Source organism: Palaemon carinicauda, chromosome 11, assembly GCF_036898095.1.
Source record: "Palaemon carinicauda isolate YSFRI2023 chromosome 11, ASM3689809v2, whole genome shotgun sequence".
In the NCBI taxonomy this organism is placed as follows: domain Eukaryota; kingdom Metazoa; phylum Arthropoda; class Malacostraca; order Decapoda; family Palaemonidae; genus Palaemon; species Palaemon carinicauda.
This window is the reverse complement of record NC_090735.1, coordinates 52517246-52538891: the sequence shown is the minus strand read 5'-3', so window position 1 is coordinate 52538891 and position 21646 is coordinate 52517246.

Sequence of the window (21646 nt, the reverse complement as noted above, 5' to 3'; positions counted from 1 at the left end):
ATTGTATATTTTACCCTTTCTGTGTGGGGATACCTTAATGTGCTGAAAGGGTTTCGGGATCGCAAATCTGTACTAGTCAGGGCGACTCGTATCAAGTTGTTTTGCTGTGAGCGCTCAGACAAAAGTATCCCACCATCACCAATCCACACTGGACAGCGTGGTGATGAAATCTGGTTAAACCCCATACGTGAATTGACATGTCTGAGGTCTTTATCCTGCAGTGGACTAGAAACGGCTTCCTTTATAGTTGTATATTTTAAGTATTTATCCCAATTGTAAAGATTAAAAAGAATTTTAATGTTGTGTGTAAACTTTTGCATAAATGGAATTGTGGTTGTTTAATAGAACTATCACATTATTCAAATTTTCTCTCTCTCTCTCTCTCTCTCTCTCTCTCTCTCTCTCTCTCTCTCTCTCTCTCCAAAAATAAAAATTTCAGTTCAAGAGTTTACGCTCTGATTAGTGAAATAAAGATGAAGATATTTGCTGTGACTGTTTTAAGGTTTTAAGTCATAATACTCTCGCACCTATTCAATAATCTCAAATACAACAACAACAACAACAAATGCAGCCGTTTCTAGTCCACTGCCAGACTAAGGCTGCGTTTACACCAAGCGAATCGAATCGATTCAATTCATGGAGAATCATCCCAATTCATGATTCGTCATGATTCGCCACGTCAAATTCAATGAAATCGTTTACACCAAGCGAATCGAGTCAATTCAAATCATGGAGATTCCTGGCGATTCAGAATCACTGATGCGCGCGGTCCCATTTTTTCATCAGTCAAGGCGAGTCAGCCGAGCAGGAAGCATATATATATATTATGTTTATTCACATTATATTGTCATTGATTTTATATATTCAATTCATTCATTTACTCTCCTTTATTTAAAACTCTTTTTGTCAATCTTCCGTTCCGTGCGTCCAGGTTTCTCTCTCTCTCTGCATATTTGAGTATGTAAATTGCCGTATGTTGCAGTTTGTATGCCTGCAAGTCATCTAATTTCATACCTTCTTCATTCTTCTTTTTCAACGCCTTTCAACAAGCACTAAGTCGTCATAAAACTTCTCCGGATTATTGACCAAATCTGGGAACAAATGTCCAAAGCTCCCAAATTCAGATCTTCTTGAATTTATTGGATGCACCCATATATTCGTTGCCTCCGCCTCCGTCTACGCTTTCTCAGCCACAGCAACAATGCTATTTCTGCAACAGCAAAGACGTCCATACTACCCGAAGGCTGCCTTGGTACTGAATGATGTGTTAATCAGATTCAGTAGGTTGGAACTATACCGATTCAAAATGACTCGAGTCAAATGATTCTCCATGAATTGAATCGATTTGATTCTCTTGGTGTAAACGCAGCCTAAGTCCACAGACATATCCTCAGTTATGCCCAGGGTTAGGGCATTTTTATCATCACGCTCTTCATTATGATTTGGTGATAGTGGAAACTTTATCCTTATTACTCACAGCAAACCAACCTTGTATGGACTGCCCTAGCTAAGTATTATGAAACGTAATTGATTCATTTATTCTTACAATCTAGCGTCACGACATTATCTCCTTTATGGTTGTGATAGTCTATTGGAAAGGTCCATGTCTAACGATCTGCTGGACTAGGGTTTTAGACCCGTACATGGTCGATAGTTGCTGACAGTATTTGCATCCTTACCATCCTTGTGAACTAAGATCTGGATGATTAGGTGAGCTTAAAAGTCTACATGCTGAGTAATGAGCAGCAATTGCCCGGTCCTCCCTGGTCATAGCTCGAGTGGAGAGAAGGCTTGGACGCTGGTCATATGCAGATATGGTTAGTCTCTATTACATTGTCTTTCTAGGGCATTGTCACTTACTCTTTCCTGTGCCATTCATGAGCACCCTTTAAACCTTTAGATAGCCAGTCTGAAATGCTTTACTGCATTGTCTGATTCTCTTTGGCCTATCAACCTCTGTCCTTTGCGAGTGTGATGTGCTTTGAAAGGTTTTTTTTCTTCCTTGGCAGCTTCAAAGAACAACTATATCACAAGAAACAAAGTAATGTCGTTATTTTTTGCCGTATTTCAAGTTCATAGCTTGGGATCTATATTCTTTTGCTTTCTTTTTATAAAATTACTTTCATTTATCATAGATTTATTCCTGTGATAAAATACTTAGGCATCCGTTTTTGACATAAGTATAAATCTTGGATATTTCGATTTTTTATGAAGTAGCACTCCAAAATGTTCATTCAAATAAAGATTTTACTTTAAATGTACCCACATTTATTCTTACCGAAATCACATATAAGTAAATTTAGAGTCAATTTCTAATCACCAGTAAGAAAGGTTACCAATTTCTCCATTGAAACAACCTCGTTTTTATGACATCATAGATTAAAATGGTGAAATAACTTTAAAATCCTCCTTTAGGCTCTAGAAGAGTTGGAAGACCCAGGCCTACATGGCTAAGGACTATGAAGCGCGAAGTAGAAGATGATGAATGATGAAGTATTGAATTAAAAGCTTAGGATAGAGACGACTGGCGAAATCTAACCGAGGCCCTTTACGTCATTAGGCGTAGGAGAGGATGATGATGATGATGATGATGACGATGACGATGACGATGATATATATATATATATATATATATATATATATATATATATATATATATATATATGTATATATATATATATATATATTGCTCGCCCTCGCTACAAATGTTAGCTGAGAGCCTTAGACGAATAAAAGGCGTGGGTTTGGCCGTCAGTAAATTTCTACAATGGATTACAACGGATGAGGTTTCCTATATAATGTAAAGAAACCTCTCTCAATAAATCAGTCCTCTGAAGAAGTATCACGAAACTAGTCAGGACTTAATCGTATTTTCATTTTCCTTATGGTTCTTCTGCATCTGAGCATCACGTTTTCCTGTGATTTTTTACGCATATATATATATATATATATATATATATATATATATATATATATATATATATATATATATATATATATATATATATATATATATATATGTGTGTGTGTGTGTGTGTGTGTGTGTGTATTTATTAGTCCATTGTCGGACGAAGGCCTCAGGCAGTCCTTCCGCACGCGTCTGTTGATAATGTTTCTATAACCGTAAATTTTCTTACGTCCCCAATCCATGTGTGTGTGTTTGTGTGTGTGTGTGTGTGTGTGTTCGACAAGACCATGTTGGTGATATGATGTGTTGGCTTGTTATTTACAATGAAAACATATGTATATCAACACAGTACTTTGGTGTACATATAGAAAATGGGAATTGGATCGCCGTGTGGACGATTATTTTGTGGTTATTTCGATTATATAATTAATCGCTGAATTCAGTTTTACTTTGCTCGAGGCAAGAGAAACTTCCCTTGTGGATCACAATATAAAATGTAGATTTGCAATTTAACGTGTAGATCATCGCATTGCTAACGAGATTTGTGAGACGTAGGTGTCCACCCAAAGTAGCAAGAATGTGCTTTAGTTGCATGAACATATTACAAATAGTCGAAAGTATTATTTATGAATCGGTAAAGCAGCATAGAGAGAGATGTCAAAATAAAGCTTCAAACGATTATTTGGTGCATTTCGTAACTTATGGCTTACCTGTTTTGTATTGGAATTTTATTTAGTAGTGATAAGGTTACTTAGGTACAATCTTTCATGAGTCCCACGAATTTTAAACGCCCTCCCCATCGCCTCGACCTATCAGCATCGAGCATTGGTGAGTGAGTTTGTCAGTGGCCAATGGGGAGTCAGTTTACATGAAAGCAGCCAATCAGGTGCATTGAACCGTTCTCTCGGCCAATCAAGTCGTTCCTTTCAACCGTTCTTAGATACTAGAAAAAATGCTGCCGCTCTATTTAGTGTGTACAGTTGTTACAGTGTATGTTTAGTGTTTACACTTTACACAAGTCGAGTCTTCACAGTGTACTTTCCTCGGAGTGTTTTTATGATATCTTCGCATATTATTTGTGTTACTATTACTTCAAGGTTGTCTTTTGCAACAGTTTGTTAGTGATGAGTGACCTAAAGATACAAGAATCCAGTGTATTGCCAACATCATCTCAAAATCTCCTCCTACGCCTATTGATGCAAAGGGCCTCGGCCCTCAAGTGTATTGCTAAATCAGGCCGAAATTCCTTATGTGAGTTCATAACAGGCGAAGAAAAATGAAAGTGGCATAGCCTCAAGATGTCGCCATTCGCCATGATATAGGAATCAATGTGAAAAATATGTGCGTAAAAGAGCAAGAATACATTGAAACTATGTGAACCGGGACCTAAATCATGATTATTGCTTTGAGGAGGAAACCACACTTTTTAGTTGGCCTACTACAGAAATGAAATCAACAACTTATGGCAGATTGAAGAACAGAGCACTTCCTTATATATCTACTGAATAGGCTCTCTATTATTACGATCACCTGCCAGCCACTTGCTCTTCCATATCCAACTCCATTTATTGGTGATAATTCTCCAGTACCCAAGAAAGGCGTTTTTAGAAGAGAAGTGGAATTAAGCTTTGTTACTGGAAACAAATGGGATGGTGAGTATAGATTATGATTTCCGGTGGACCGTATTAGCTAATGACTTTAGTATCATTGATGTTAATTATATGCGTTTATTTGTCTATAAGCAAATGCATCTATGAATTTTCGTGGTATAATTTTTTCGTATTTCAGAGTGTATAAGCATGGGCATAATAGTTCTGTTAAGGTTTTGATAAACATGTTCATCATATTAGGTAATCAGACTAGGTTTTGGGTTCATATAAACTAAGTGTGCAATTATTATATTACGGGAATGTAAACCATTTCATGACATGAATCTATTTTTTCCTCATGAATATATAAAAAAATCACTAAATCGGTAGACTATTGCATGCAACGAAATTTGGGTGGGGAATGGAATTGGTGGTGTAATATACAAGTAAAAATTGAGAACTATTGAGATTACTGTATATTTCCATTAAACTAAAAAACGTGATAAGTATGCATATTTTATATGTTCGGTTTTATCTTTTGATACTTAATAATGTTTGTAATACTACATCCTCTTTAATACGACACATGTTGAATTTGGATGTATTTTTTAGTTTTCCATGAGAATAGGTCTACTTGTCATACGTAAGATCACTTGAGAGTAAGTTGTAATCTTTATTTTCTCATGAAACAGTAATTTCGGTCAACATTTTCATAACTCATTCATACGCTATATATATATATATATATATATATATATATATATATATATATATATATATATATATATATATATATATATATATATATATATATATATATATATATCATAACTGTGACGATCTTTTACAATCAGATGTTCCCAGACTGTACTATCCAGTACGTAGTACCATGTATGCAGTTAATGCTAACAGCCTTACTTTATCCATCTTAAAGCTCAATACATCACTGTATTCTAAAACGTTTGTAGTCAAACTATGGCCAGATTGTGGAATGGGTCAATCTACCTAATCTGATCTGGTGGTTGAATAGATTGAACTTCAGAAGTTCAAATTTATTGCAAATGATGTTGAATAGGTTGACATACGTATATACGACTGATATGTTTTAGGATAGTTACTCTTTAATATTTACGTGATTTTATATATATATATATATATATATATATATATATATATATATATATATATATATATATATATGTGTGTGTGTGTGTGTGTGTGTGTGTGTTGTGGTAGCCATGAAAGGAAAAATAAAAAGAAATTGGAGTTAGTACTTTCGTCTTATTGGTGTCACACATGGCTTAAGTACTATCTCCAATCAAGTCTTTTCACTTTTCCTTTAGTGGCTATAATACATAATGCCCATCACGTGTTAGATGTCGTAATTTCTATATATACACACACAAACACACACACCAATCCCTTATTTTATCCCAACCGTTGAAGCCATGATCATTAGAAATTCATTCTCTAATATACTTTTAATGTACGAAAACCTTTATTTATCGAAATCTTTTTATTGCATAATATTCCAACATAAATTTACTTCCCTTATAGACAGACATGAAAGCCATTTAACCGTTTGGGAAATACCGGTAGGTTTGTGATCATTATGTTCAGTTCCCTTGATCTCCCAGACATACGCGCTCTCTCTCTCTCTCTACTACCCCGGTGGCTCAGAGGATGCTTGTGGTGAAATACTGGGTTATTTATGTATAGATATCTAATATTATGCCGTATATTATTTACATTACGTACAGTTATGAACATTACATTTGCTTTATTATTTCGTAGAAGAATTATATTTATTTCCATTTATCTTTTCCCATTACATATACTGTAAGACCACTTTTTCATTATGCATCGTGGCAACAATGTAATTGTGTGTGTCAACACTGCTTTTCTTTCCGCCATGTGCATATAGTAGTCAGTCATTGTTCAGTGGTCACTGTATCGACAAGCATGGGCCTGCTCCCCGCTGCTTGTCACATTTATGTCCGTTTATCTTCATTATACAAGATTTTAAAGAACCTACTAGTTTAAATTGTCACCCTCCATTACATTTATTACATGGATGTATGTGGCAGTATCACACACATGGCGCAGTGAGTAACCGGACGTTAAGGATTCCAAGACGACGACCGCCATTGCTGTTTACTTCTCGTCTCGTGTCGCACATTGGATCCCTTACAGTGACTCAAGATTTTAACTACAGTGTTTGTGCAGTGCAGGGTTAGAGTGTCAGTGTGTTACAGTGCTGTGTTGTATTATGTTAGTGTCCTTGCCAACATTTTTTTAGGGCATTTGAACTCTGGCGCCATTTTTCTCAGCACCCCCACCACACGTGATCCCTCTTTCATGCATCGATGGTGACTGAGGCCCGAGGGCCTACTGCCTAGGCTCTCGCCCAGAGGCACGCTCACTCACTCACCCCACCCGCCTCCCCTCTGATCGCAACACACTCGCTCATCTCACCCAACTGCCGCTTATTTCACAAGCTCACTGACAAACATTGTAATTTTTAATTATCCAAAGTGCTTTCTTTCGCTAACATACAGCGATTTGGATATTTTTCTGGATCTTTACAGATTTCAAGCTTTCTTACGACACCAAACTCAATATGGCTGAGCAAGAGGAACAGCTAATTGGTTTAATGGATCAGACAGAGGATCAGGCAGAGGATCAAACGGAGGGTCTGACGACGGACGAAGTACCTTTGCACCTCCCCACTGCTGATGAAGATACCAGCACCGCTCTCCCTCCTCCCCTGACTCCCAATAGGTCAGGAGACCACAATAATGATATACTTCATCACATCCATTTCCTACAGACTTCCAGCCTGCAAGAACAAGACCGGCGACGACAAGAGGAGCAGACCTTCAGACTACAGATGGAGCAATCAAGACAGGAAGAAAACCAGTGGTTCATGTCCCTTTTCTCCTTGCTCTCAGGACAGATTGCGGCATCGCAACCCCAGCAACCTAACCCCATAATGGCACCTCCTGTTACACCTGTTCCCCCAACCCCTGACTTCTCAGTGCATACACCTACGACTTCTAGCAAGCCTACAGTCCATCCTCCACCTCTCTTGCAACAAGATGCAACGTATCAAGTGTTTCGCCAATGGAGACTGCGTTTTGAGGATTATGCAGCATTAGTTGGACTTGATAGATTACATCAAACTTCCCAGCTGATTCACCTGAGAACCTGCATCTCCCTGGACGTCCAGCGCATGCTTACGCATACACTGGGCATCCCTCCCTACACATCACTTTCCCTTACAGAGGTGTTGGATACACTGCAGAAGCACTTTCGCAGCCTTAGAAATGAAGCCTTACGACGCAGGGAATTGTTGTCCTGTAAACAAGCTGTCGGAGAATCATTTGCAGACTACTACGCACGCCTCAAGGATCTCGCTGATGAAGTGGACTTATGCACTGGCAACCCCACCTCTTGCACTGAACGGCAATTGCAGATGGTAATTTTGATGGGTGTGAGAGACGAAGAGTTAATACAACGCCTTATCCCACTCCAACCCTCATCTACCCTCGCAGAGTTTGTGACATGCTGCCGCTCCTACGAATCTACACGTGCAACTGCATCAGCCATTGCATCTTCCCCTAGCCAAGTCAACGCAGTATCTACATACAAGAAGAACCAGCGTCTACAGAAGAGGACTTCTCATCGATCTCCTGATCAACATTCTCACCAGTCTCATAACAGTAACCCTTGTCAATATTGCTCTCGCAAACACGATTCTGGACAATGCCCAGCCACTGGTGCATCGTGCAATAACTGTGGACGAACAGGTCATTGGCCCCGCACTCAGAAATGCCCTGCTAAGGAAGCTCAGTGCAATAACTGCAAGAAACAGGGACATTTTGAGAAGATGTGCATGTCTACCAAGAAAAGTCAGACTGGATATACAGCTTCACCTCCTACTACTAAGTCAAACACCAGCTGCCGTTTCGTGGGTGATGACTCTGGTAGTGAGTCCCCCACACCAGTCACTGTCTCTCTGTCATTTGGCGATATATCATCACATATCCAGCTAATCCCCGATACAGGAGTAGACATCACAGTGATTGGCACCATACATTTGGATGCACTCGGCATACCTCGGACAAGCCTTGAACCTCCACCCATGACCGACGTTGTGACAGCAGATGGATCCCCCATGACACCGGCTGTAGGATACTTCCAGGCAAAACTTTGTCTTGGCAACAAGTCTTGCTCAGCAACCATACATGTTCATGAGGATATCCAGACGCCCCTCCTCTCTCGTGAACATTGCCGAGCCCTTGCCATAGTGTCACCGGACTTCCCAAAGCCTATCCTCAAGGTAACACATGTCAACAGATGCGCTCAGTTTCCTGCCTCCGCCATGACGTCACCCGCAGCTATTAAGGACTATTTTCTTCGGCACTTCAGCGACGTCCTCATATCCAAGAAGGATCTACAAACCCAGCCACTAAAGAAAATGGCAGGCTCTCCAATGAGGATTCACCTGAAACCTGGCGCTACACCCTTCGCTGTCCATACGCCCAGGGCCATTCCGTTTGCTCTCAGAGATCAAGTGAAAGAAGAACTTGACTCCTTGGTGCAACAAGGAATCATCAGACCAGCAGGCGACAAGCCCTCTGAATGGTGCCATCCCATGGTCTTGGTACCCAAGGACAAAGGTGTGCGCATCACTGTGGATCACACCCATCTAAATTCTCAAGTAGCCCGCCCTACACACCCATCACCAACGCCCCATGATGCTGTCCGCAATATCTCTCCTACTGTGAAGTACTTCACCACAGCGGATGCCCTGCATGGCTATTGGCAAATGGAGTTGGCAGAAGAGGACCGCCACCTGACTACATTTATAACTCCGTACGGAAGATTCCAGCACTGTCGCGGCCCAATGGGATTTTCAGCAACAGGTGATGCATACTGCCTCCGTGGAGATATGGCACTACAAGGTGTTCCCAACTGTGTGAAGGTTGTAGATGATATCCTCCTTTCCGACGAGGATCTCCCTTCCCACCTACAACACGTGCACCAGATGCTGACCAGATGCCGTCAATATGGCATCACCCTTAACAAGGACAAGTTCACTGTAGCCGCCCCTAAAGTTAACTTTTGCGGTTATATCTTATCATCCGATGGTATTGCAGCAGACCCTGACAAGGTATCAGCTATACGGGACTTTCCTACACCATCTAACGTGACAGATGTCAGGTCGTTTATGGGTCTTGTCAATCAACTTGCCGACTTCGCTCCAGACATCGCAGCAGCAGCACAGCCCCTACGCCCACTTATGAGCCTCAAACACTCGTTCCTCTGGATGCCTGACCATGAGCGAGCATTTAAGAAAGTCAAGACAGCTCTGACTTCACCTCCTGTCCTAGCACCCTTCAATCCTGCCTCGCTTGTAGTTCTACAAACAGATGCCTCACGCCTATATGGTCTCGGTTATGCCCTACTTCAAGATAACGGCCGAGGTCAGATGCGTCTCGTCCTGTGTGGCTCTCGTTTCCTTACGGATACTGAGACTCGTTACGTCACCATAGAGCTGGAGCTACTTGCAGTCACTTGGGCTATAGCTAAGTGCCGCCTATACTTGTCGGGACTTCAGCATTTCACCTTAATGACTGATCATCGTCCCATGATACCGATTCTCAATCACTACACTCTGGATGCTATTGAGAATCCACGCCTTAACCTCTCAAGATGAAAGTGGCCCCCTACATCTTCACTGCAGTATGGCGCGCAGGGAAACAACTTTGCATACCAGACGCCCTGTCTCGCTCCCCAACCAGTCGCCCCACACCTGAAGATGAAGAAGAATGCACTACTTCGACTGCACATGTCAGGCGTATCGTTGCCAGCACCGCCACTTCTACTGACGACCAGGCAACAGGACCCATCATCGAAGAGGATAAGTCTCTACAAGAAATCCGCATGGCCGCATCTCAGGATCAAGATTACAGTCGTCTCGTTCACTACGTATCCAATGGCTTTCCCACCAACCGCTATGATATCCACGCTTCCGCCCTCCCGTATTGGAAGCTGCGGGACAACCTTTACGCGGATGGAGAGTTGGTATTGTACAGACCCCGGATCGTCATACCTGCAGCCCTCCGTCGACACACCTTGGATCGACTCCACGACAGCCACCGTGGGATTGAAGCTACTCGACGTCGTGCATTGCAGACAGTATTCTGGCCAGGCATCAATGCAGTTATTAAGAGTAAAGTAGAAAGCTGTGAGGCCTGCCAACAGCTTCTCCCTAGTCAGCAACAGGAACCTTACATGTGTGACGACCACCCATCCCGGCCCTTTGAAAGCGTGTCGGCTGACTTCATCCACGTAGCAGGAAAATCCTTCCTTGTTATTGCAGATAGACTTTCAGGCTGGCCTGTGGTTGTTCCCTGTGGACGTGACACAACTACAGCCAGAGTTACAAGAATTTTCTGTGTTTTCTTCCGCGAGGTTGGTGTTCCACTCCGCTTACGAACTGATGGAGGACCCCCATTTTCCAGCCACGACTTCAAGCAATTTGCTGACCGCTGGGGAGTTCATCACATCATCACATTACCCTCAGTCTAATGGACACGCAGAAGCTGCCGTGAAAGCTGTGAAACACCTTATCCTCAAGACCGCCCCATCCGGGAACATAGATTGTGAAGCCTTTGATAGAGGACTGATGGAGCTTCGGAATACACCGAACTCTGCTGGACGCTCCCCTGCGCAGATTCTCTATGGCCATCCTCTCCGCACTTGTGTTCCAGCCCACCCCAGATCATTCGAAGAGTAGTGGCAAACCAAGACCGAAGATTACGACTGCCGCACTGCTGCCCAAACCGACCAGGCCGTGAGCCTTTACAACTCTCATGCCCGCCATCTACCCAAGCTCACCATCGGCCAACAAGTCAGGATACAGGACGTAACGACACTTCGATGGGACAAGATTGGTACTGTGATGGGCCGCGGAATGGCCAGAAAGTATGAAGTACGCCTTCCAAGTGGTCGTGTATGGTTTCGAAACCGACGACATTTACGCCCAGTGGCTAATATAAGTGATGACACCTCTCCCCAAGACCCTGTGTCCCCTTGTTCTGGCCAGGAAAGAGAGCCATCATCCGAACCCTCCAATGCCCCTCGTCATTCACCTCGACTAGCTCAGAGAAATTACCGTTCCGCTCGAGACACTGCTACGAGCGTAAAGGGGGAGGGAGGTGTATACTGTAGATATCTAATATTATGCCGTATATTATTTACATTACGTACAGTTATGAACATTACATTTGCTTTATTATTTCGTAGAAGAATGATATTTATTTTCATTTATCTTTTCCCATTACATATACTGTAAGACCACTTTTTCATTATGCATCGTGGCAACAATGTAATTATATGTGTCAACACTGCCTTTCTTTCCGCCATGTGCATATAGTAGTCAGTCGTTGTTCAGTGGTCACTGTATCGACAAGCATGGGCCTGCTCCCCGCTGCTTGTCACATTTATGTCCGTTTATCTTCATTAAACAAGATTTTAAAGAACCTACTAGTTTAAATTGTCACCCTCCATTACATTTATTACATGGATGTATGTGGCAGTATCACACACAATTTACAACCACATATATTAACCTTTTACCTGTAAACCCTCGTGCATCAACTTCGCACGAGGCCAAGTTACATAACTGAGAAACACACTTACTTTACCTTTGATTCAAAACTATATTTCCTGCACTAATTCTTTTGGGGTGATGCCACACGGGTTCACAAAGACTCAGTTTAAAAGTTTGACATATATTTAATATTTAAAGTACACAAACAAAAATCATCAGAGTTACGTTAAAGAGCGAACATTAACATTAACACAAATGAACAAAAATTTACGTTACTTGATAAAAATTAAATAAATATCAAACGGAGTTACAGAGTATTCTTATAAGAATATTGCTACAATGATGATGCGATGGTTCACGAGGTGATGATGGTCGTCGGATTCACGAGAATAGCTTCTAGTTACTTGCCTTTTGGAGTTAACTGCTCAAAGAGGCCTAGCTTCACCTTTCGACCCTGGAAGAAAGCTCGGTAGGAGTACAATGTTGTCACATTTACAAAATTACAGGGTTACGTAACATAACATCAATTTAAAGATAAACATCAAGTGCTCTAATCGTAACCCAACGTACACAAAAAAAATGGGTTTCGTCCAGAAGGCAAGTTTAAATTACTGGCATGTGCCCTTACAATAATCAAACAATATATATAATCTCCACAGGAAGAAGTTTGACAACAATGGGATGATACGTCATTTTATCTGATTTAGATGGATAAAATTTGCAAGAAAGTTAGCTTATTACTTTAAATATTATTATACTAATTCATACAAACTCATTGATATAGTTAATATGATAAACCTACTTCTGTGGAGTAAAATAGTCACATTTTAAATATATATTCATAGAAACTGGGAAATACATTAGAAAACGAACACACTTAAAACTAAGAATACTTTTATTCAAGGGGAATAAATGTCAATTTTTGACATTCTCCCCCAAGAAGAATCATAATTAGAATTAATGTAACTGTACCCAAATTCTAAATAAAAACATACACTTAGAGTACATCCATAGAAATTAAATCCTTTCTCTCTTGATCACAGCGGATTGCTGCTGCACGCCGAGGTCTCGCATCATTCAGAGGCACACTATCTGGCTCCTGAGTTTCAACACTATCAAATTCCCTCTCAGGCATCTCCAGAAGTACGATCTTCGTGATTGATCTCATGTATAGTTTATTATTCACTTTCACTTCTACAGACTTAATCACACCATCAGACGACGGAAACAGCTGGGTTATCTTACCCAAGGAGAGGAGGGATCTATAGCCTTTACTCAGATGATCTTCTAAGTCTACCATCACTATGTCCCTAACTTTCACATTTGCAGAGAGATTATTACGAGAGTTATTATGTCTCTCTCTCAAGGGCACTAAATAGTCTCTTTTCCAAGAGTTCTCAAATTTCCTTAGCACTGATGATAGTCTCAAATATTGTGCTCTAAGATCACTTGAACTCGTGAAATCTGGGTCATCATTTGCTAAATTGTTAAGAGGTGAAATACAAAAATTTTTCCCATAAAGTAACATGGAGGGAGTCAAAGCCTCACAATCTCTATCAGAGGAGAGATAAGTCAGTGGTCGAGAATTTATCACAGCTTGAAACTCAACAAGTAGAGTTCTCAGCTCTTCAAAGGATACACGTTTGTGATACAAAGCCTTGAACAAACATCCTTTTAGAACACCAACAAGACGTTCATAAAAGCCTCCAGACCAGGGGGCTCGCGGTGTAATGAACTTCCAATTAACACCATTTCCTTCAAGGTATGACCTTACCTCTGGTTCCTCCATAATTTCTTTCAGGAAATTATTAAATCCAACAAAATTCCGACCATTGTCAGATATAATCAGACTCGGCAGAGAATGATATGCTACAAAACGTCGAAAAGCCAGTAGGAAATCTGAAGCAGTCATGGAATGAGTCAATTCAAAATGAACTGCCCTGCTCGTAGTACAGGTAAATAGACACACAAAGATCTTCTCCTCCAAACCAGTCTCATGATCAAAAATATTAATAGCACCAGTATAATCAACTATTGATTGGAACGGTCTATCATATCTCACTCGTTCTATGGGTAATGGTGGGGGAGGAGGCAAACACAACCGTTTCTTAGTTAACTTCTGACACAAAACACACTTTGACAGAATCGATTTGATTACTTGACATGCTTTAGGTACCCAAAAGGTTTCTCTCAACAATACCAGTACAGAATTGACACCACAATGGTGATTATGTCTATGCAAATGTTCAACTATCAATACTGTTAAATAACTTCTGGAAGGCAATAACATTGGGCACTGAGTATCATAAGACATGGAGGCGTTTTTCATGCAACCCTGAGACCTTATTAGGTCTTCCTCATCAACAAATAAGTTTAACTGATTTCACAAATTCTTAATATCCATGGACACTCCATGTGAATTCTTATCACAGAGGTACATTCTGGTAGTAGAAAAATGTTGCTTCTGTTCAAGGAGGACAAGTGCCTTCATTTCGTTAACAACAAACTTAGAACCTTTACTGCACTTGCTAAGAAAGAGCAAAATTTACCTCATGATACGTTTAAGCTTACTTAAACTACTGTAACGTGAGATGTCAATTAATGGGGGTGGAGGTTGTACAAACTTAGGTTCTGAAAGAATTTCATTAACATGCACAGTTTCTGTAGCTAAAGATTGGGGGTAATCACCAGTTGAAGGCCATTTTGGACCATTCCACCACAAGGAATTTTGCGATAAATCTTTACTATTACTACCTCTGGATAGAATATCAGCTGGATTATCCTTAGAGGGGGTATACCGTAGGGGAAACTTGAACTCATTAATTTCAGTGACTGTTTCGTACATAGGGAATTTTACTATTATTGTTCTTCACCCAACAAATAGAAACCATGGAGTCACTCCAGAGAGTGCAAGAACTCAATCTTAAATCCTCATTCTGCATTAATCTTCCAGCAAGTTTCGCACCCAAGGACAAGGCTGTCAATTCCAAACGCGGAATAGTCTGTTTAGGGTTTGGTGCCACTTTACACTTACTGACCAGTAAATTGCTTACACTTCTCTTGGAATCAGTCACATAGGCAGCAGCTCCATATGCCTTGTTAGAGGCATCACAAAATACATGTAAGTGGGAACATTCAGGATATACAACAAACCTAGGAAACCTTAAACTTTTTTACATTTCTAAAACACTTACAAATCTCTTCAAACCTTGAACATAATGATTCTGGTAAAGGGTCATCCCACCCGTAGTTACTCCACAAACATTTCAGAAAATATTTACCTCTCACCTGTATTGGTGACAATAATCCTAGAGGATCAAACATCCGAGCTACTACTGATAAAACCTTTCGTTTGGTTAAAGGTCCTTTATGCTCACAATTTACTTCCTTTAGTGACATCTCATCTTGTGCTAGATACCACTCTAAACCCAAAACGTTTACTCTTTCTTTGCTAACGTCTATGGTTCTGTTGAACTCTGAATCATTACTGACCCATTCTTGTAGAGGAATATTAGCGTCTTCAAGAATCTCACTTATTACTGGATACTCATCCATCAAGACTGACACATCCTTGTAAGTTTTACTAAGATTATCTACATAGAAATTCTTCATCAGAGATGATGCAAGAGGATTATCATATAAAGATAAATGATGCAAGAGGGTTTGATGCAAGAGGGTTTGCTGCAAGAGAAAGGGTGAGCACGTAGCTCCAAAACAAACTACACAAAACCTGTAAGTTACAGTTGACTTCAAATCTGAGGGATCAGTTATCCATAGAAATCTGCAAAAATCACGACAATCAGGTGAAATGCCTATCCTTAAAAAGGCTTTACTGATATCTGAAATCACAGCAACTGGGTTTGTACGGAAACTCAACAGGGCATCGAAAAGTTTAGTAGTTAATGAGGGACCAGTTAATAAACAATAATTTAAGGAAAGTTCTCCTTTAGTCTTTGAAGAAGCATTAAAAACTATTCGAATGGGAGTAGTTTCGGAATCCATCAATACAGCATGATGGGGTAAATAATGCCCGATAATAGGGGAACCTGCAGGAATTAATTCTATAAACCCAGACTGAACGTAATCTTTGATAATCTTATCATATTTAGCATACAAGGAGGGGTCAGATTCAAATCTATGTAACAAGGAATTTAATTGACCAATGGCTATTCTATAGTTAACAGGCGGTCTACTTTCGTCTTTAAATGGTAAGGACACTTCATATTTATTGTCAACCCTTTTAACTTTATCCTTAAAACACTTAACTGATTCTCTTTCTTCAGGACTAATTTCAGATTGACGAATACCAACACTTTCTAAATCCCATAATCTTCTAACTTCACAACAAGAATTAATAGGAATTTCCTCTACTATTCTGGAACAACATACGTTTGATGTAGTAATCTCATTAGATTCTACGTCGTCATAAGACCAACTAGGAAGGGGTCCAAAAATTAGTGCACCACCAGAACTATTCAATATCTGTATTCCAGAGCAAATTTGACTGTTCTGTATGAATTTTCCATAATAATCAGCCCCAATGACTAATTCTATACCATTTACTTCATCTGAATTTAAATCATTATCTACTAATTTTATGCCTTTACTCGTCAAGAACGCAGCTGACTTACATAATCCTGGAGAATAAATTCTGGAATTAACTCTATCGAATGAAATGGCATTAATGACAGTACGAATTTTATCTAGTCTCACTACAACTCTTACTATATCACAATCAACTTCCATGGCATCACTGCCAAATGGTTTTACCTTTAAGGCTACCGTTGCTATGGACGATAGATTAAGCTTATGGGCTAATTCCGTTGCAATAAACGTTCTTTGCGCACCAGAATCAAAGAGTGCTCTCTCAAAGGATCGATGTCCATTTCCTGACACAATTACGCTAGCAGTAGGAAGAACAGTCGAAACAGAAATCTTATTATTCTGAGAATGATCAATTCCCAAAGAAGCAGTCATAACTACGGGGGAATCTCCTTTACTAACAGCATCTTTGGGATCCTTATGAGAATTCCCATTAACATTTGATTGACTAACAGCACCTTTGGGATCCTTATTAGGACACCTATTAACATTTGATTGACTAACAGCACCTTTGGGATCCTTATTAGGACACCCAAAGTTAACACTTGATTTACTAACATTAGTACTATTTACACTCAACTTTGGTGAAGCAGGATTTACAGGGTTTTCTGTTTTCTTACAAATCATCGGGTAATGAGGACCATCACGTATATTACATTTAGGCTTATTCCTACATTCAGAGAATAAATGACCTCCTTTGAGGCAAGCAAAACACAATCTTAAACATTTAACTCTATCCCTACTACTATCAACTGTTTTGAAAGTCTTACAATCGCAAGAAGCATGGTTCAATGAGCAAAACACACAATTAGTGTAACTACTATTACTAGGTTTACTGTTACTTGGTTGTGCTCTCTGCACGTTAGGCACATTTGAGGGAATTACTTTAGAATAGTTGCCATGATCCCGTTTTCTTTTATTAGAATTCTCACCTTCGTGACAAAATTCCATCAATTCACAAACATATTTCAAACCTGAGGAAATTTGCTTTAAATCAAGAGACATACTATTATGTTTATCAGCTATAGCCTTACGTGTTTCAGGTAATAATTTCTCGCATATTATACTAGAGAAAATGGGGTTCATGGCTTCTACATCTAAATTCAATGTTTTCATCTGTAAAATAATTTTTTCATAATCCAATTTAAAAGTGTTCAAATCCTCTATTGAATGACTGGGAAGGACTAAATGTGTTAATTTGGACATGAGTCTACGTTTCATTTTTTCCTTATTATCATACTTCTCCTTAAGGGTCTGAATAGCTACTGAATAATTGACATTAGTGACAGGCAAACCTTCTATGGCTTTGAGGGCGTTGTCCTTAAACTAGCTCTGAGTATAGAAAACTTAATTACATCGGAAATATCCCTACGATCGTGAACCAAACTGTTGAATATATCCCAAAATGCAAGCCATTGTTCTTCCCCACCGCTAAATCCAGGTATCTTAATTTCTGGGAGTTTAGGGGGAGGGAGAGGATTAACGGGAGCCGAAGGAGGAGGCATAACGGGCCGTTGATTTCTATCGCTAGCGTCAATCTCGCTCATAGTTTGCTGAGTAGCAGCAATAGCTTTCCTTACACAACTGGTTATTGCTCTATAACTTCTACATAACTTGTCATATTCACTATCCCGTGAAATAATCGTCACATTCTGTGACCAACAATCGTCAAAACGTCGTAGTCCCTCAGTAAGACAACGTTCATACATTACAAGAGTCGATTTTGGTGTATCGGTATCACCAATGCAGCTACCTGACTCATCTAGCAAATCTTGTAAATAAATAATTTCCCTTTCAATAACTGCCTTAATCTTGGACTCCATTATCTCGTTAATGAATCAATAACAAACTTGAACAATATCAGAAAATATATGGCAAATTATCTAACTCCGATTCAAATATAACTTGCACTAAATGCTAGACAATTTGACCACGTGCTCTTAAATACATCTGGTCACGAAACCTAAGTTCAAAAAAGGCAACGAAATTCAACAAAATTTCTTCACAGAGTTATTAACGAACAAATAATGTTCCATAAAACAGATTACTTGGTAAAACACTCCAAGTAATTCAATACCTTACCCTGCTCACCAAATAACTTTGGACACGTGCCAGCTAAACTAGAATGACTTTGACGCCGACCATCAACCACGTGTACTTTATCGCAATTTATCTTTAACATCCAAAAAAAAATTCTTTGTGAATCGTTATGGCATCCGGTTCGTTCGAAGGACCAAAAAATGTGGTGAAATACTGGGTTGTTTACAACCACATATATTAACCTTTTACCTGTAAACCCTCGTGCATCAACTTCGCACGAGGCCAAGTTACATAACTGAGAAACACACTTACTTTACCTTTGATTCAAAACTATATTTCCTGCACTAATTCTTTTGGGGTGATGCCACACGGGTTCACAAAGACTCAGTGAAAAAGTTTGACATATATTTAATATTTAAAGTACACAAACAAAAATCATCAGTTACGTTAAAGAGCGAACATTAACATTAACACAAATGAACAAAAATTTACGTTACTTGATAAAAATTAAATAAATATCAAACGGAGTTACAGAGTATTCTTATAAGAATATTGCTACAATGATGATGCGATGGTTCACGAGGTGATGATGGTCGTCGGATTCACGAGAATAGCTTCTAGTTACTTGCCTTTTGGAGTTAACTGCTCAAAGAGGCCTAGCTTCACCTTTCGACCCTGGAAGAAAGCTCGGTAGGAGTACAATGTTGTCACATTTACAAAATTACAGGGTTACGTAACATAACATCAATTTAAAGATAAACATCAAGTGCTCTAATCGTAACCCAACGTACACAAAAAAAGGGGTTTCGTCCATAAGGCAAGTTTAAATTACTGGCATGTGCCCTTACAATAATCAAACAATATATATAATCTCCACAGGAAGAAGTTTGACAACAATGGGATGATACGTCATTTTATCTGATCTAGATGGATAAAATTTGCAAGAAAGTTAGCTTATTACTTTAAATATTATTATACTAATTCATACAAACTCATTGATATAGTTAATATGATAAACCTACTTCTGTGGAGTAAAATAATCACATTTTAAACATATATTCATAGAAACTGGGAAATACATTAGAAAACGAACACACGTAAAACTAAGAAGACTTTTATTCAAGGGTAATAAATGTCAATTTTTGACAATGCTATTCTGAAGGGGCTCTGCACTAAATGGCACAAGTACCACAAGGTACAAGTGGGTGGTTTGAAAGTGGGTTGGAAGTGGGGGTGGGGGGGGGATTTTTAGAGCGACACTAGCTCTGGGAATGAATGTCAAACAAACACTCGTTCCTAATGCATTTAGGTCGGAGGCATCGAAGATCGCTTGCCTCTGTTATATTATCTTAATGGAAAGCTTACTTAGGGAAAGAAAAGAAAAGGTTATTTGAGGCACTTGTCGGTCTAGACAACCGGTTACTTGTTTGGTTGGTCGAAAGTGTTAGTTCACGTTAAGCCACAAATTTGTTCATGTTGTACTGTATTGAAAAATCCCAGTTAAAATTAAGTAGTTATTCTCTCTCTCTCTCTCTCTCTCTCTCTCTCTCTCTCTCTCTCTCTCTCTCTCTCTCTCTTGTTTTTGTAATTTGAAATCCCAGGTGAAAATTAACCCTATCGGATTGTCCAAAATCTCTCTCTCTCTCTCTCTCTCTCTCTCTCTCTCTCTCTCTCTCTCTCTCTCTCTCTCTCTCTCTTTTTTTGTTGTATTAAGAAATCCCAGGTGAAAATGTACCCTATTGTTATTGTCCAAAATCTCTCTCTCTCTCTCCTCTCTCTCTCTCTCTCTCTCTCTCTCTCTCACTCACTTGTTTGCTGTATCATGAAATCCCTGGTGAAAATGAACTAAATCGTCATTTTGTCCAAAAATCTCTCTCTCTCTCTCTCTCTCTCTCTCTCTCTCTCTCTCACTTGTTTGCTGTATCATGAAATCCCTGGTGAAAATGAACTATATCGTCATTTTGTCCAAAAATCTCTCTCTCTCTCTCTCTCTCTCTCTCTCTCTCTCTCTCTCTCTCTCTCTCACTTGTTTGCTGTATCATGAAATCCCTGGTGAAAATTACTATATCGTCATTTTGTCCAAAATCTCTCTCTCTCTCTCTCTCTCTCTCTCTCTCTCTCTCTCTCTGACTTGTTTGCTGTATCATGAAATCCCTGGTGAAAATTAACTATATCGTCATTTTGTCCAAAATCTTTCTCTCTCTCTCTCTCTCTCTCTCTCTCTCACTTGTTTGCTGTATCATGAAATCCCTGGTGAAAATGAACTATATCGTCATTTTGTCCAAAATCTTTCTCTCTCTCTCTCTCTCTCTCTCTCTCTCACTTGTTTGCTGTATCATGAAATCCCTGGTGAAAATGAACTATATCGTCATTTTGTCCAAAATCTCTCTCTCTCTCTCTCTCTCTCTCTCTCTCTCACTTGTTTGCTGTATCATGAAATCCCTGGTGAAAATGAACTATATCGTCATTTTGTCCAAAATCTCTCTCTCTCTCTCTCTCTCTCTCTCTCTCTCACTTGTTTGCTGTATCATGAAATCCCTGGTGAAAATGAACTATATCGTCATTTTGTCCAAAATCTCTCTCTCTCTCTCTCTCTCTCTCTCTCTCTCTCTCTCACTTGTTTGCTGTATCATGAAATCCCTGGTGAAAATGAACTATATCGTCATTTTGTCCAAAATCTCTCTCTCTCTCTCTCTCTCTCTCTCTCACTTGTTTGCTGTATCATGAAATCCCTGGTGAAAATTGAACTATATCGTCATTTTGTCCAAAATCTCTCTCTTTCTCTCTCTCTCTCTCTCTCACTTGTTTGCTGTATCATGAAATCCCTGGTGAAAATGAACTATATCGTCATTTTGTCCAAAATCTCTCTCTCTCTCTTTCTCTCTC